General features: G+C 39.7%; 1 protein-coding gene across 4 annotated transcripts in view; it reads left to right on the top strand.

Annotated features, from left to right (window-relative positions):
* LOC118404490 (protein REDUCED WALL ACETYLATION 2-like) overlaps nucleotides 1–16740 on the top strand; it is a 103103-nt gene that overhangs the window by 9310 nt on the left and 77053 nt on the right. Inside the window, exon 1 of one of the 4 annotated variants that reach the window (XM_035803581.1) lies at nucleotides 346–445. The exons of 2 other annotated variants lie outside the window; for them this stretch is intronic. The gene's annotated coding sequence lies outside the window, so the exon portion shown is untranslated. Of the gene's footprint in view, nucleotides 1–345; nucleotides 446–15959; nucleotides 15979–16740 lie in introns of those variants that run through there. One more of the 4 variants, XM_035803584.1, reaches the window with a different exon arrangement.

The raw sequence follows: 16740 nt of genomic DNA, 5'->3' as shown, positions 1-16740 counted from the left end.
TCAGTCAAAAAGGTGTACTTGATATTGGAACCTGCAGATTTCCCCATCTTAATACTTTTCTGAGACAGTAAATGTTATAAGTAGCTAGGATTCTCGCTTTTTCTATTTTGGAACATACTTGAGAGAAGAATAGAGTACTAAATAGAGTTAAGTAGCCTAATATTTTCATTCAGGTAAGAACTTAAACTTACTGAAAAAGATTGAATATTCAAATCAAATGTTTGCAATTTGAATTAAGATGTATCTGATTGAAATTTGACCCCATCGCAGGTTACATATTCAGAAATACCCCATACACACCCTTCTCACAGGATAACCATAGTTTAGAAAGGGGTTTTGTGGCAGTGTCCACACACACTTCTCACATCTTTCCATTGACAGACAATGAGACAGGCGAAATCTCTGGGCTTTAGAAGTGTGTGCTCGGTTTGGGAAACAAGCCAAGGTAAGGGTTCTTTCTCTGTTGTAAGTCATTCCAGGAAAAGTAACAGACTTGTTGAATTTGTGTATGAAGTTGTTGAAGTTATGAAGTTTTTCATGTTTAAAAAAGAAATATGATCAGTTCAATGCAATTCCTCTCTTGAAAAGTGCTGTGTTTCTTTTACGTTACTTTGGTATACTACCTCGTGGCGTAACAGACAAGATGTGTACTGACTTGACTTGACTTGACTTTATTGAGATCCACATTTAGCTGACAACATTATGTTGCCAGCTATTCTTCCAGTGGTCCACATAAAATACATTAATACAGGCACAACATTACATTATGTACATTACAAACTATACAGCTGAGAGAAAATACAAGTTCATTTAGTAACTGTGTTCCAGTGGCAAGCCATACGGTAGAGGAAGCGCTTCCTTTCTGCATTGGTCCTAGGTTTTGACAGTTTGATGCAGTTTGTTGTTGTTATTTTTTTGATCCACTCATAACAGAAAGAAGTTGTACACTTTTCATTAAGTGCATTGGGTTCTTCTACGTGTTTTAAGTGTTCGAGTTTTGGTTGTACTTAAACATGGAACCTCTAGTTAATGTTCTTTGGGAGGGACGGCCCTAACCAAAGTTTTGTACTCATTTCAACCTGAGTGAAGTGAGAAGATTCCTGCAAAGTGACTTTCCCAAGGGCACAAATAGGAGCATATCAAGACCTCTGGACTTAAAGCTTAACACCCTACCCTGCATTACATGCTAGGCAACCCCACTGTTGTAGTCTGGTCACTATGTACAATTCGTACACTTGCTCAATATATTTCTTGGGACCAATTGTTTGGAGACAAGCCCTATGAATTACATACAGGACGTCGAGTTTGTTTTAATTAGATGAAAAAATTTTCTAATATATAACTATAGATCATTAGAAGATGCCAAGTTGTGCAAACGTGAGTTTGTAGCTTTCATCATTGTGCACATGAAAAACGTAGCTTCATTGCAGTGTTATGTACAAAAGTGCTGTATTTTCTCATAGAAAATGTAATATTAGGGGCAATAAAACCTGATGTCATCAGCCATATGGCACAAAACAGATTTATAACTCTTTCATGCACATCTATCAATATTTGTTAGGACTCCATTCTTTTTTCGTAATTCGAAAACAATGGAAGGTCAAAATACAAATTAAGCCAACCTTGAAACCTTTGTGTTTAGTGTTAATGTATTTCTATGTGTCCATCCCCTTTCTTGAAGTTCTCGCATCTCTTTCTCAAGAGAGTGAGATGAAGTTTGCACAGTTGTTTTCTGGCTTTCCCAGTTCTAGCAGTGGTTGTCCCCTGATGGTTTGTGTGTGTGGGTGTGTTGCTCAGTAGGGGGGGAATGGAAGTGATTCATAAAGACAAACTGATTGATTAGATACGCCCTGTGGACTGACTGTCTGTAATGAGAAAATACATGAAGACATCAGCCAGTTTGAAAGAAAGTTTTGGCTGTGTTCCAGTGAAACGTAGAGACTGCATATACTAAGCCCTCACATAAAGTGTAACTAACTGGTACAAGATGGGGAAACCCAGACCACAAACCTGATATTGAGCGAGTTTGAGTCAGTGACTAGAAAAAACGCGTAGAATTTTGGGCTTGGGCTGCCAAAGATCTGTGCCGCACCACTGGCGTATAAAACCAGGTTCATGTATAGGACTAAGGTACGTGTTGCTGTAACGTTTCACCTTTTTAAACACCACCCTACTGCCGCCGTCCCACTGACGCCGCCCCACTGACGCCGCCCCACTGACGCCGCCCCACTGACGCCGCCCCACTGGTATCCTAGCAGAACAACCCACCCACCCTTTTCATTTCCAACAGTGAAAGTGCTGTAGGTGCCTAATCCCGTGTATGGGGAGAGTCACACCCCATGCACGTTAAAGAACCCCCACCCGTGCGATGGTGCGGTGTGAGATGGAGCAAACCCTTCTGTCTGGAGTTGGTGATTCACTTCAAATCACCCGGACGGGAGACCTGGCGCATCCCCGTCTTGTATTTAGCCAGCGAAAGGGTATGTCACCCAGTAAGGGGCGGTATAACCCTGCCGTGTGTAAACATGTGCGAACATGTGTGTATGGCGGCTTTGAAGAGGTGACCTTTGACACCTGTTTCGCCATACCCTCCATTGTCATCGTATATGGAGAATCCTAATAAATAAATAAATAAATACTTCTTGTACCATTGCCGCCGTCGCCCCACTGCCGCCGCCGCCCCACTGCCGCTGCCGCCGCCCCACTGCCGCCGTCGCCCCACTGCCGCCGCCGCCCCACTGCCGCCGCCGCCCCACTGCCGCCGCCGCCCCACTGCCGCCGCCGCCCCACTGCCGCCGCCCCACTGCCGCCGTCCCACTGGCGCCACCCCACTGCCGCCGTCCCACTGCCCCCGCCCCACCGCCGCCGCCGCCCCACCGGTTTTATATGTCATGTATTTGGTGTGTTGTTGGGGTGTGAAAAACATTGAAAATGATTAGATTTTGGCTACCAGGACCTAGAGGCTTTCCTTGGTATTGTTTTTGAACTTCATACTTGATATCTTGTGTTCCAAACAAGATATGGTCATGATTTTTGGGTGTTAGGGTTTTGTGCTCAGGAAAAAGTGACATAAGTTTGAGCATTTGAGTGTAGGTGAACCAAGAAATCAAATTGGTGGCCTTATTATTTTATTTAATAGAAAATCAATGAACTAATTTTCTCAGTCCTCTCTAAAGCTTTTCTTGTACATTTTCCTCACAACTGCCAGCCTGGTGTGTCTCAAAGTGGACAGCTATCTAATGTCTTCTGTCATTCAACAGCCCTACTAAAGATTAACCTTGTCTCATAGCCTGTGCTTAAGGAATGTGAAGAGGATTATCCTATCTGCTGAGATAAGATAAAGATAATCTCTTAGATGTAAATAAGAAGCTGATGATCATATCTTTTCAGATTTGTCTGGATCTTTATTACATTATGTCATTTGTCAAGTCACTTATTTAATTGTAGCAAATTGAAATTTTGTCAAAGAAAGTCAACCTTGATTTAACCATCTTCGTACTAAGGTAGCCTTTTGGTACCGAATTTGTATTGGGTACAGCATAAGGTGGCATTAAGAGGGTAAAAGACATTTTTGAATATTGATAGTTAAGTCTCAAGTTAAATTTTTTTTAAAAATCAAGTTTTCAAAAACTTTATTGAGGCATATTTCATAGCATAAATGTTCATCTGTGTTGATAAATGACATTTTGGATAAACTGAAATTCAACTGACCAACACCGAATTGATTGGGATCCGGAAGCTTAGTAACTAAACAGTAAACGGGTCCATTCCATGAACAAGGCGGACGGAATCGGATGAATATTTGTGGTAAGTCCCAATCAATTTAGTTAAAGTTCAGTTTATCCAATAATGTAGGCACATTTCAATAAACTTGAGGTATCTTTTCTCATTGTTAACCCTCATAAAAGTTGTGACTGAAGGATGCACGTCAGCACTTGGATGGTTAATGGCGGACATTGATGGACGACTGTTTGTTTATACTTGTGGCCCCTGCTCTAACCCCTGATGACATGATCAACTGGCCTGGTCAGATACAGGAACAACCTGTGCCTGTAGACTGACCATGTTTTCAGATTCGCATTCTCCCATCCAAACCCTACTTTTATTTTTATAACAAATGCAGTAGCCATCCTGAATTTTTTTCTGTCCCTTGGATTTTGATTGGAAATACTGTCGAAGGTGCGACAATCCAAGGGGGTCTGGGGACATACCTCCCAGAGAAAAGTTTGAAATCTAGACCCTGTGAAATGCAATTTCTTTTATTTTGGTGGCAGGTTTTGCTGGTAGATCCAGCTTGTTTCAATTAATATTTTTACATACCGATTTTTGTCCATCACAGAGGATGGGAGGCAAAATTTTTATCTGTCCCCAGCTGCAAAATTCCATCAAAGGATGGAAAGACAGATGCTGGCTAGAACCCTGATTCACTGAACAAATGTTTTGATTTAAGAAATTTGTAGCTAAAGATGTTGGAATGAATTTTATACAGCAGAGCAGCAGGGGTGATACAGCAGATAGGTAATGCCAGCGATGGTAATATATATTTAGCCAGTATTTGTGGCATGTCATATTTCTGGTGGAGTTTGTTTGCAGAGTGTGCTTCTGATCAGTAAAATAATCTGCAACATTGGTGGCAAAACCCGTGTGCATGTTTTGACCCACATACTGTTTTGCTTGATGCAGAAACAAAATTATGGATTAACGAGATTTAAGAGTTAAAAAGGGATCTCTGTGTTACATGGGTATGTATCATTTTCCTCAGAAATAGATATGATATTTGATACAATATTGTTTAATGTTTGTTTTATTGTTTTAACTGATATGCATTTAATTGAGTCTGTGAGATGATAGTGAACTTGTTTTTCCTTTGACTTACCTCTTGCAGACCACAGCATACAGCCTTCTCAAGAATACTCTTTTCATTGCTATTTGTTTGTGTGTGTTTGAGTTTATGTATGTGTAGACTGGTAAGTGGTAAGACAGCAACTTGAGGAGTTGTTGATGGATTTTATGATATTTGGTGTGTGGGTAGGGGTCGGGGGAAAAAGACCAAGTTGGATAATAGGGACCTGTCCTAGCGGCTTTCTGCAGTACTGCATGGGAATGTCAGGTTTCAGTAGCTCTTGTTCTGGAATTTGTGAATGCCATGGTTTTGTTGATTGCAACAAAAATACTCCAGTCACTGAGTGAAATACAAGTAACATTTTGAAACTTCTAAAACTACAAGTAATCTGAATTAGGGGTTAGATATATTTATCAAAGCAAGGAACACAGCCTTGCTTGTTTTTTTGTCACATAGTGTTACGCAGCTGAAACCATTCAATTTTAATGAGCTGTTTTAGAAGATACCAGCTTGAATTTATGGCATTCTTTTGCATCAGCCCCATAGCAGAATATTTGAATGAGTCCATTGTCATGTTCGATATGCCATGACCACACACATGTATGAGGGTCTGAATGGGGGGATCGTGACAACATGTCATGGTAGTAGGAGAGCTGACAATTTAACGACAGATTTCTATAGATAGGTTTTGGAAATGAGTTGCAATTGTTCAATTGTTCTTTGGTTGCCTGGCAAATCTAAGAATATGTACATGTAATGTTTGTAAACACGGACAATATATGCTAATGGATGGTCCGTTGTGACTGTCATCTTCAATAATACTATAGTTAAGATGTGATAGCCAAATGTAGTTAGTCATTTTATTCAAGGCTGCCATACTCTCCCCTTACCAACTATAGTATAGGAGCCCTGGTAAACTAAACTCAAGCTTATCAATGAATTTGGGATAGAGTAGTTTATAACTTGTTGAGATGAATTAAAGCAACTAGAATCACAAATAATCTAAGATAGCTTGCTATGCTTCAGAAAAAAGGCATGCACACCCTCATGACATGTACAATGTATAAATCTAACTGGCCTGTGATACTTCACATAACTGCAGTGCCAGAGCCCAGACCCATTTGTTTTTGGAGCGTGTGCCCCTGATAGAAATGCAGCCACCCCTAATGAAAACATCAGCAGGATCCACAGCTACAGAAACAACCCTGACAGCTTGTCCTGATATTTCCTCACAAAACGCCCCCAAAAGCATGTCCCCGGGCTCTCTTGGGGTAACCAGAGAGGGGTACTCTGGTCCCTCCCCCTGGCTGGGTGTCCCCGAGGGTCAACTTGGGGTCAGACAGGGCTGGTGATGGGGGGAAATTAGGGACCCAGGAGGCTGCCCAGGGGGATATAAGGTTTCAGTGGTTGTAAATGTGTGATTTATTGGGAAAGGAAGTTGTCAGGGGTAAACCATGTATAGATGTGGGTTTGTAGGGATTAGAGGAAAGATGGAAAATCTAGATAACTGTGGAGTTCAAACAGACTGATAACTGTATTTTGAAATGAAGCAGAATAAGAGAGAAAAATTGAAATGAAAACTTTTAGAAATCTGGACTTACCTAAGACACCTGACCTTGCCAGTGACACAGTGGTTTGAAATTAACAGTTTTGTGATATGAGATACACAAGTTATCTATAGATGCAGTGTTCACAAAGTACAACAGGGGGCATCATTTGATATTCTCCTTTTAGTCTTTGCAGGTTGTAATTAAAATCATGTCTTAGATTCAATTTGTTACAATAAAGATCTGAACAATGAACAGACAGTCTAATCCTTGAGCATGGCAGGTCTACTGGTTCTAACTGCTGCTAGGGATTGCATGTGATCATGACATAATTTTTCAAGGTTTGGAGGGTCAATATTTCCCTTCTATGGGAAACATTTAAGTGTCGTTGAATCTCTTCAATACTGATGGTAATATTTCAAATAACCATCCTGAAACTCTAACGTCCACTGTAAGACAAAATGTTACATCATGGTACTTTCAACACTTTGAAATTGGGGAAGGAAGTTCCAAGTCACAGCTTTTTGCAGTGTTTCCAACACTTAGACATAATCCCCAATGTTGTACATTGTACAAGACAAAATGTTACATACATCGTAGTACTTTCAACACTTTGGAATTTGGAAAGGAAATTTCTCTAAGTTCAAAGTCACAGCTTTAGAAGTGTTCCCAACACTCAGACATAATCCCCAGCGTCTGCCTTGAACAGACCAATGTGAAACACATCCTTGAGACACTTCCTGCCCAAGATCCCTTAAGTACTTGAACTTCTTAACTCTGAGCCCAGAAGTAAGACTTGCTATGTCTACCCCAGAATGTGGTGAGTTTTGGTATTGAAAAAGTCACTCTAGAGGATTACTACTGTATGCTTTGAACTTCCTATTGTAATGGGATAATGGAATAAGTGTTCGGGAAACAATAATTTGATTAGGTTTTAAAGCTTAGAAAAAAATTAGATGTGGGAAAGATATGCATGTCTGAATCTCAGTTTGAAAAAAAAAAAACTTGCTGTACTTCTCACAGTTGTAAGCTTAATGGGACCCATATTGGTTAACTTTCCTATCAGTTTATAAGCAGTTTTAGAAACTTGATGTGAAATGGATGAAGGAAAGAAGGTGAGAGAGAGAGGAAGAAAGAGAGAGAAGAAAAGAAAAAGAGAAAGAAAGTAAAATGTTGAAGGAACTCTATTGAAAAAGAAAGAAAGAAAGAAAGAAAGATTCAAAGATTGAAAGAAAAAAAATGTTGAGGTAACTCTGTATTCAAGTATGCAAGAAAAAAGAAATAAAGAAACTCTAAAGTCAAATATCCAAGAAGGAAAATGAAAGCAAAATTGTAGAAGGAACTCCATTTTAAGTATCTACATGTAAGAGTGAGAACCATCAGTGTACTGTCCATTATTTGGTAGAAATCATCATCAAATACATCTCAATTACCAATGTATAAGTGGATGATAGCTTGTCTATATACTTGGCCTTGAGAAGACATTTCTCTGAGAGGAAAGAAGTGTTGAATCAGGCTGGGAGCCAAAGTAAGGGTGAAAAGGTTGTCCTTACCCTTAAACTCTGGGAGTTATCCAAAGTCTTGGTAATGTCTGCAGGATGCCAGTGTTTAGTAAACTGCCAGTCCCACGGAACAATGGAACTTTCATCACTCTGACAGCTACTGAGGAACATCAGAGAAACTTTATAGACTGTTTGAAATGCCTAGTCAGACCCCATTACACCCCCATCCTTTCCCTTAAGTTATGGTTGGAGTTTTTCTTGTAGACTTTTGGATTCCCACAAAGCTTAGATACGAGGGTCCTTCAAACATTTTGGACATGTCTGCAAAAGTATGCATTGTCTTTTCAGATGGGGCACCAGTGACAGTGGCCCTGTGCTAAATTTTAGGGAGCTTATGGTGCTAAACCGCTGCATCTTCTAAAAGAACACATTATACTTCTTACTAGCAGACTGTCTCCTGCTGTAGTGCTTGTACAACTGTGTGTGGCCCAAGGGCCACTCAAAAGAGTAAAATGAGGATGGACACTACCCCTATGTATTTGTTCATCATGTAGTTGTCTGGTAGTGTCATGTGACATAAACTTGATAAAGCCACTGTGTTTAAGGCCCACAACCCAGAGGTCCTTGGTTCAAACCTGCTATTAATATTTGTATTGTTCCTTCCTTTTTTACCGTAGACATTCCGTAATACACTTATTAATCGTTTAAGAAATAAGTAGAAGGATTAGGAAGAATGTATAGTATTCCTCACATTTGCTAGAGCAATGGTACAGGGAAATTTTCTACAACTTGCAAAGTCTTGTAGTTAATTGGGCGAATATCAAGTTTCCCCCAACATAGGCAGTGTCACAAGTAATAAGGATGTACAGATTTCTTCATGCCAATTAAGCCGTGGGTTAAGGTTAATGTTACAGGAAGCTGCCACTTCTGATGTTTCTTGAGGCCTAATTAAGAAAAAATGTCACCTTGGGGTTGACCCAAGGCAAGGTTAAGACGTCTTAGTTGGAATTATACAGAAAACGGCACCTGGAACTGTTGGTGCTTACATGCAAATTTGGGTAATTGGCAAGAGCAGCTTTGATTTTGCTCCTTTTTTCCCAGAATTGTTTACTGGTTTGAAGTTAACTGATTACGCTGAATAAGTGGCATCCTGTCTCCAGCTTTAAGTTTTTCTACTCATTGTTCATTAGCCCATATTGTTGTTTTCCTGGTTAAACGTGTCATTTTAAACTTATAAAAATAGATTTCAACAGTTTCATGTCATGAAGTTCAGATGTTTGGGACGGATGGGGTAATATTTTTTTCCGTCCCAACAAGAAAATTTATGTTCTGTGACGGAGGGACGGGTTCAGGCTGGAGACAGCCCTGATTTTATAAGTTTGGGGCACTTTTTTATTCTTCATCAGACAAAATGTATTTGCTAGGACCCCCATGCAGACCCTCAAGATAGCCACCTCAGATGATACAAGACTAAAATTCCCACTTGCACTACATGAAGAGATGGTCTACATTAATTTTATGTTTTGGTGGAGAAAAAGTTACCTCAAAACTTCTACCACACACATAGAGTACTCTGTTCAAGGCCAAATTATCTGCTTGAGAGAGCAACCTTACAGACAAAGTGCAAAAACATGTTCCCCAATTAAAGCAAAATCTCTTAATCAAAGCTTGTGATGCCCCAACAACCCCAGATAACAACCCTTTATACCCCAACATCCAATCTCATTACTTGTACCAAGGCCCAATTAAAGCTTAGTTTATCACTCAGTACCAGCGATGGGCTAACATCCACTAACATCCATACATCAAAAACACTTCAAAAGGGTTCCCCAGATCCCTCGGCTGTAAACTGAATGTTTTCGCCACTTCTGAAGACCTTTGAAGGTCAAACGCAGAGGTCACCTGTGTGTCAGGCGAGGTTTGTACAGATGGCTTGCGGAGTGAAGTGTTGAAAACTTGGAGCGTTTGAACCTTAGGGAGATCTGGAGAGAATCAGTCTTACCAGGGTTCTAGCTAGTGCATTTTAGCTTAGCGCCTATTACTACAGTATTAGTGGGACACTACGCTATAATTTGTGACCACTATGCTAAAATAAGGGCCACTACGCTCATTTTAACTAGTGTAGTGGTACTTTGCTATCAATGCTTGTCTGATCAATGCCTGAACAATGAAAAATGATGACATGCCGCTCAAAGCTGACCAAAAAATCCTTCAGATTACATGTGATGTTAACAGAGTGCCAACTTTTAACTCTACATTTTCAATATCTCACTGTGGAGGGACCAAGACCCTTCCATACCAATCTCCTGATTGGTTGCTTCGCTTCCTTGCCATTCCCACTACGCTAAAATGAAATCCTGGCCTGAACCCTACTTATTTAGTAATTCTGTAGCTCTACCTTTCTGGTTTGCAGGGTGGTCCTGTGTAAGATACACAAACTGTAAGCTTTTCAATTTGTCTATGACAATGTGATATATGTTCTAACAGTAACGTTGTTGTATAAATATGTCAGACCTGTGATACCCAGTATAGAGGTGTAATAGAAAGTTTCCTTTCCACTTGACAAGACAGGATTCTTTGCAGCATCTTGCAAGTTTATGACTTAGATACTTCCTCAATGTTTCTTTTATTAGAGTTTCTGTCTTTATCTTTGATTAAACGCACAAAAAAATTGATAAAAAAAATGAAACCAAGCTTGCATTTGAGACACTGGAGAATTCATCAAAGATTCAGCAAATTGAATGCCAGATTTCAACTAACTTCAGTTAATATTAACCAGACACACTCACTTTTCGGTTTATCGTCTGTTGTTGGATTATCTTGTATTGAGTTTTGGTAAGGGATCCCGCTGCTTTGCCAGATGAAAATCCGATAGATCAATTATGGATTTTAAAAGAATAATAATTCTAACTTCATCTTACAAGTCAATCACAAAAACATTTGTCTCCTTTGAAAGACGATCTTGCAAAATCGATTTTCATTCTTTTCTTGATGACTGTTTGTACAAGACTTGTGCCTGAGCCAAGAATCTTGGATGTCTGACCTAAGCGTACTTTTCCCTGATCCTAGCTTCCTCACCAACCCCTTCAGTATCAGTGTTTGATAACTACAGGGACTTGGAGAGGAAAAGTGCTGGTTGTGTTTTGACTGGTGGCCTTGTTTTATCAGACTTGTTTGTTGTTGGAGATTCCACGGGGCAAAGGGAAATTTGCCATTTGTTTAACTGTCTTGAACAGATCTTTGAAAGTTGAAATGCTATGAAAGTTGCTAAGTAGTATTAAGGGTACTGTAAGTAGGCAGTACAAGAGGAATGAAAGAACAAGACAGGACATATAGATCGAAGAAACTGAGAAAGAGTTAGAGAAAGAGAAAGGAAATTAGGCAGAGGGGAAAAGAAAGAATCAAAAGTCTTAGACCAAATGTCAGAAAAAGGAATTACGGTAAAGAAAACTCAAGAACAGGAGGCAATTAACACATAGAGAAAAAAAGTAAGGTAGCAAAAAAATTAAAATAATAGAAGACACTGTTAAATAAGACAAAAAATTGGAAAGAAGAATAAGGAACTTTTTAAAGGAAACAAAGAAAGAAAAGAAATTTTAAAGCTCAAGTTTCACAAAGAAAATCCTTAAGTTTTTGTTGTTGTCCATTGGAAGGGAATGGCTTGGTTTAGGATATGGTTCTTTTCTGCAGAAACAAAACCCTTCCTTTCAAGTTTAATCATGAAACAAGACATTCCTTCCCTTGGCCTTGTACCTTGTAGAGACAAGACTGTATAATCAATCCTCTAAGGAATGTTCCCATATCCATCACTCTGAAACATGCTGACATGTGTTGGAACAAGTGTTGACATTTTCTCCCTCCTCAGAGAAAACAGACTTTCTTCAAGACTTCAGCACTTCATCTTAAGCCATCTGTCTCCCTCTTATGACCCTTAGGTCACCGTCAGAAGTTTTGCGGCTTTTTGGCTTAAGATAGCTTAATCCCTCTTAAGATGTCACGAACGTCTTAAAAGTGTTTCTCCAGACAGGACTTAAAGATCATGGTACACAGTAGAAGTAATCTATTACACACTTGTGACTTATAGATAACCTTGTGATACTTGCAAGTGTCTTGAGTGTTTTCAAAAATAGTTTAATTCAATTAAGACATACCCCAAAGTCTGGCATTTCCCAAAAGGTTGATATGAGTAATAGAGAAGGAATCTCAATGTCAATAGTTGTGGAATGATGTTAGAAAAAGTTTAAATTAGAAAGGCAACATTTTCAAGCAAATGTAGGATATAGTTCTCTCCTATGCATCTGAAGTCGCTACCATTTATCCCAAAAATTAAAGTTTCTGCATTTATGATGCTAATTGGGTCATAATAAGCCTAACCCACATTTCTTTTGTATTCACCTTTCTTAAAACTACCTAATAGTATGTCTCCAATACGAAATGCCTACCATTGACACTAAACAAATTTTAGAAGTACATCATTGGCTCTTTAAAAGTTTGAATTTCAATAAGGTAACCGAATACCGATTCTCTGTGTTCATTGGCCAGAAGATTCCTATGGTGTGTGTATGTAGGAATTCTGTATGTGGGTTTAGGAAACTCTGGCAGAAGCTACAAAGAAAATTAAGGAAAACTCAAGGAACTAAGAAGAACGTAGACAGAAAGAAAGACGATAAAGAACAGATCAGAAATGAAAAAGAAGAACAAACAGAAGAGGAAAGGCAAAGAAAAAGAAAGAAGGAAGAAAGGGAATGACTATATAGAAAAGACAAATACAATTTGTTGTGCTTTGTTTCATATGAAAGTTTATTATGCTGTCAGCATTCATAGAAAGAAAATTGGGTTTATTGAATAATTGCTGAAACTCCTGTTTATTATTGATTCTAGTGACAACGTCTGCAACCAGTCCGACTTCTAAGGTACTTCTGACAACTCTTTCAATATCATTGTTGCAAAAATATTGATTATCGGGACATTTTTCGCTCCCTATGGTTTACTAGAAGTTATTTTCAGTTCCCCAGCATATGGAAACATTGATCAAAGCAAAAATCAAATCTTAAACAGCCTTAGTCATCTAATATAGGAATAAGAACCTGGAATGAAGAATTGTCTCAGATATTTATGGTAATTCTAATCCAACACTATTAGTTGATGGTACTGACATTTTGTAGTAATACTAGTATGATTTTGTCAGAAACATTGATCCTTGGAAAGGGAGGGTTTCAAGAACTTGAAATAATCTTTTCCTTTTTTTCATTTTGTGACCTCATTAGACTAGACTACAATCTTGCCTAGTTAATTCTCAATCAATCAGTCTGTAATAACATTTGTAGTGGCGTTGGTGTGGCATATTGGTAGGGGGTTGGGCTTGGATCAACCAAGGAGCTTTTATCAGGAGGAGAGAGTATGAAGTTACCCGCCCGCTGTGCGGCTTTGTTTGGCCCGTTAAATCCCGCAGCGCCGGCTTTGTTTACTGCCCTGCGCGGCGCCCGTCTGATCTGATGTTCGTAGCGCCGGTTGGCACGGTTTCTATGCTAATGAGCCACGCCATTACGTCATAGCCCTCGAGCCAGCCCGAAGCCCGATCGGCAAGAGGCGAAGTGGGTCAGGTTTCCGACGATTCCCTTATTTGGAAAACTCGGCAGGCATGTGACTACGTCATCTTGCGGTAGAGCGCACAATGGCGGACAGTTTGATATGTTTCTCTTCGCCGTACAACAAACATGGGCCAGTTTAGGCCTATTTTTGCGGATCGAGGTCTGTTTTCTTGCGATAGAATTATGAATTTTCACATGTATTTTCAGATGGCTACTAAAAAAATATGACGTTTTTCTTCATTTAGCTGATATTTTTTCGTAACTGTTGATGATGTGCTCGGTAAAATGGCGTGTTCACTGTTGGTCGAACCTTGCTCATTTTTGTCGAACCACCCGTGTTTTTAGAGGATACATCGGGCCTGGAATAAGGTGAAGGTAAGGCGGGAGAGCATAGTTTTCATGGTTTTCGTTACGATCGGGTTTTCGTATATAATGTCTTGAGTTCTCCAGGCATAATTTTGAACTTTGTATTTGTATCGATTTATGAAATATATCTGTTGCATACTTAAAAAAAACTTGGTTCCTGTGATCATTGAGTCAGGTTTTTCACAGTCATCATTAATTGTAGGAATATTACCAGTTTTTTTCGTAGACTTTGCCTCAGACAATTTTGCCTTTAGGCTTAGCCCGTACCCGAGCGGCGGCGCTGTCCGGTCGCCGTATGGCTTTGAAATTTCACCCTCAGTCAGAGAGAATATTGCCGCCGCTGTATGTATTCCGAAGTTACTCTTCTGTTCAACATCGTCGACAAAATCGCAAAAATCAGATCGCTACACACAATGTTTGTATCCCCAGGCCGCCCCACCATGAATGACCACAAAACAAAGGGAAAACAAAAGCTTGCGTGGGTGAAATGTATGTAGATGCGGGTTTTTGACACGTGGGTGTTAATCAAATTTTGTCGCCCGCTACGAACATAGCTGAATGGAAAAAAATTCTTGCTCTCTCCTCCTGATAAAAGCTCCTTGGATCAACATATCCCAAGTTCAATACCCACCATGCCCTGATATTGTGTCCTTGGGTAAGGCACTAACACGACTTTACCTCATGGTGAGTGACGCCCATCTAGCATCTAAATGTGTGCCCAAAACACACTGGATTGGGTGCATCAATGTGCCAATATCTGCACATTGGCATCCACCAAGATCTGTTAGATTAATTTTTATTTTCAGGTTTAAGGTTTAACACTGGTTTTGCTTGTAATGTTATAGAATGCGAAAGTTGTCCGTGGGCATATAGTAATTTGTGACTTCTCAAAAAAGAATGTGCTAGTAGTAGTATTTGAAAAGAGCTGACAAAGCTGAGAACAAAATATTTACAGGTCCAGTAGAATTTATGAGGTGGGCCTGACTTCATTAAAACATTCCCAGGGCACAGAAATGTGACCGGAACATTCTCATGCAAAGCAAAGGCCTCCCGCCATTTTTCTGCCCTTCAAAAGACCTTTCCATCAAAATGGACCTTCTTTCAGCCTGAGACCACCAAAGAACAAACAGAGAACACAAATAAACCATGGCACAAAAAGACCTCATTTACTTCGTTTAACAAAAAGGAATTAATGAATTCTATGGTAAACGATCAAAGTGTCCAAAACAGGAAAGAAGAACAGAACTTCAAAGAGGAAAGGGCTGAAAAGGTGAGCAAATATCAGGGAAACCAGTGGAGATGTAGGTCACTCAAGGGTCATTTGTCAAAGTCAAGCGGTCATTGCAAGTAGCACAGCACAGCTAGCATCATCTTTCCTTCTCAGACTTTTGTGACAATGGTACAAGAACGACTTCTCATCATTGAAATGCCTGAAAATATGAGCTGTAGTGAAGTTGCATTATTGTGCGAATGCTAGCTAGAAGATTACTTCATATGGGGATGACAAACCTGTACAAGTGACCACCTCTACATAAGGACCACCTGGGCAATGACCATTTTTTCTGGTTCCCTAGACATTTTTCCCCTTATCTCCTATATGTAGAGACCGCCTGTTTACATACTAGTAGGTCCCCTGAGTGGTCTTCTTGGGCAGTTTTAACACTGAAAGGGCCTGTTCCTCTGTCACAGGACAAAAAGTTAAATTTGCTTCTTGTTGTTGAGATTGACGAAAATTGCAATCCATTCATCCAATTAATCTCAGGATGTGATACACTGTATTGGTGAAAAACAGAAAGTGAAAAAAAAAAGATTGGTATTAAAAAAAAAGAAGCTTTAACACGTCTGTGACCCCAGCCCAATCTTTTTCTATCTGTGGGGCCACACATGATAGATATTTTTGAGATCGGGCTGGGATCTTGTTTCCAGGCTATGAATCCCCATCTCTTGAGCAGATAATACAATTATTTCCACCCCAGGCCTGTGGTGTACCAGCGTGTGTGTCCTCCTGTGAGCACCTCAGCAGATGTTAGGGGGTACAGACAATACTACCTGACAGGGGGTGTCAGGGCACCCTCTATCATTATGATATAAAGAGCAGACAATAGCCATGTATTGTCAGCTGGCTGAAAGTAAGGGAATGTTCATTATTTCCTGTTAAAGGGTCTCTGAGTGAATTTTCTCACTGTTGTCTTGTCTGTAACACCCCACAAGAAGTTATGAGTATATAACCAATTGAAGAACACTTCTTTTACTGTGTTCTGACATTGTCTAATCACAACTTAAAGGGTACACAAATAAGTTTGGTATTGCAAGTTCAATGGTCACTTAGCCATCTCTGTCTAGTGCAGAGAAGGACTAAATGAGAGTAGACTTGTAAGCATAAGATTTAAGAATAACCACCAGTATCTCTTTATTTTATCATATGCGAAATATTTCTGTTGTTTGTTTTCTACTTCAGTATATTATAATGTAAAAATTGTATACATCTTTATTTCCAAACTCATGTCCGAAGACTTATTGCAAGGGGATAACCAATACAATAATGTAGAAAAAGTTTTAAAATGTCTCTTTACACCTACTCTATGTAATAATGGCCAGTCCCTGGACATATTCAGGTCCCTGTCACTCTTGACTGGACCTCACAGCTGTGGAACCATCCTGGACAATAGTGGACCATCCCTAACAATAGCCTTGTGACAGCAGGCCTCAGGTCCAGTCATCACTCCACAGGGGTGTGCACCTAGGGGGTCATGAAAGATGTTCATACAGGTGGTATGGTTGGGACAACAAAGAGGACATCTCTGAGGGGAGGACACACTTGTTGACTGTGTACAAGGCATTGGAAACATTTATGTCAGCTTGGTTGAAAAATGGTACAAAGTGATTCAAAT

Source organism: Branchiostoma floridae, chromosome 17 (assembly GCF_000003815.2).
Source record: "Branchiostoma floridae strain S238N-H82 chromosome 17, Bfl_VNyyK, whole genome shotgun sequence".
In the NCBI taxonomy this organism is placed as follows: Eukaryota; Metazoa; Chordata; class Leptocardii; order Amphioxiformes; family Branchiostomatidae; genus Branchiostoma; species Branchiostoma floridae.
Note: the sequence above shows the minus strand (reverse complement) of the source record. Positions and strands in the feature narration are given on the sequence as shown.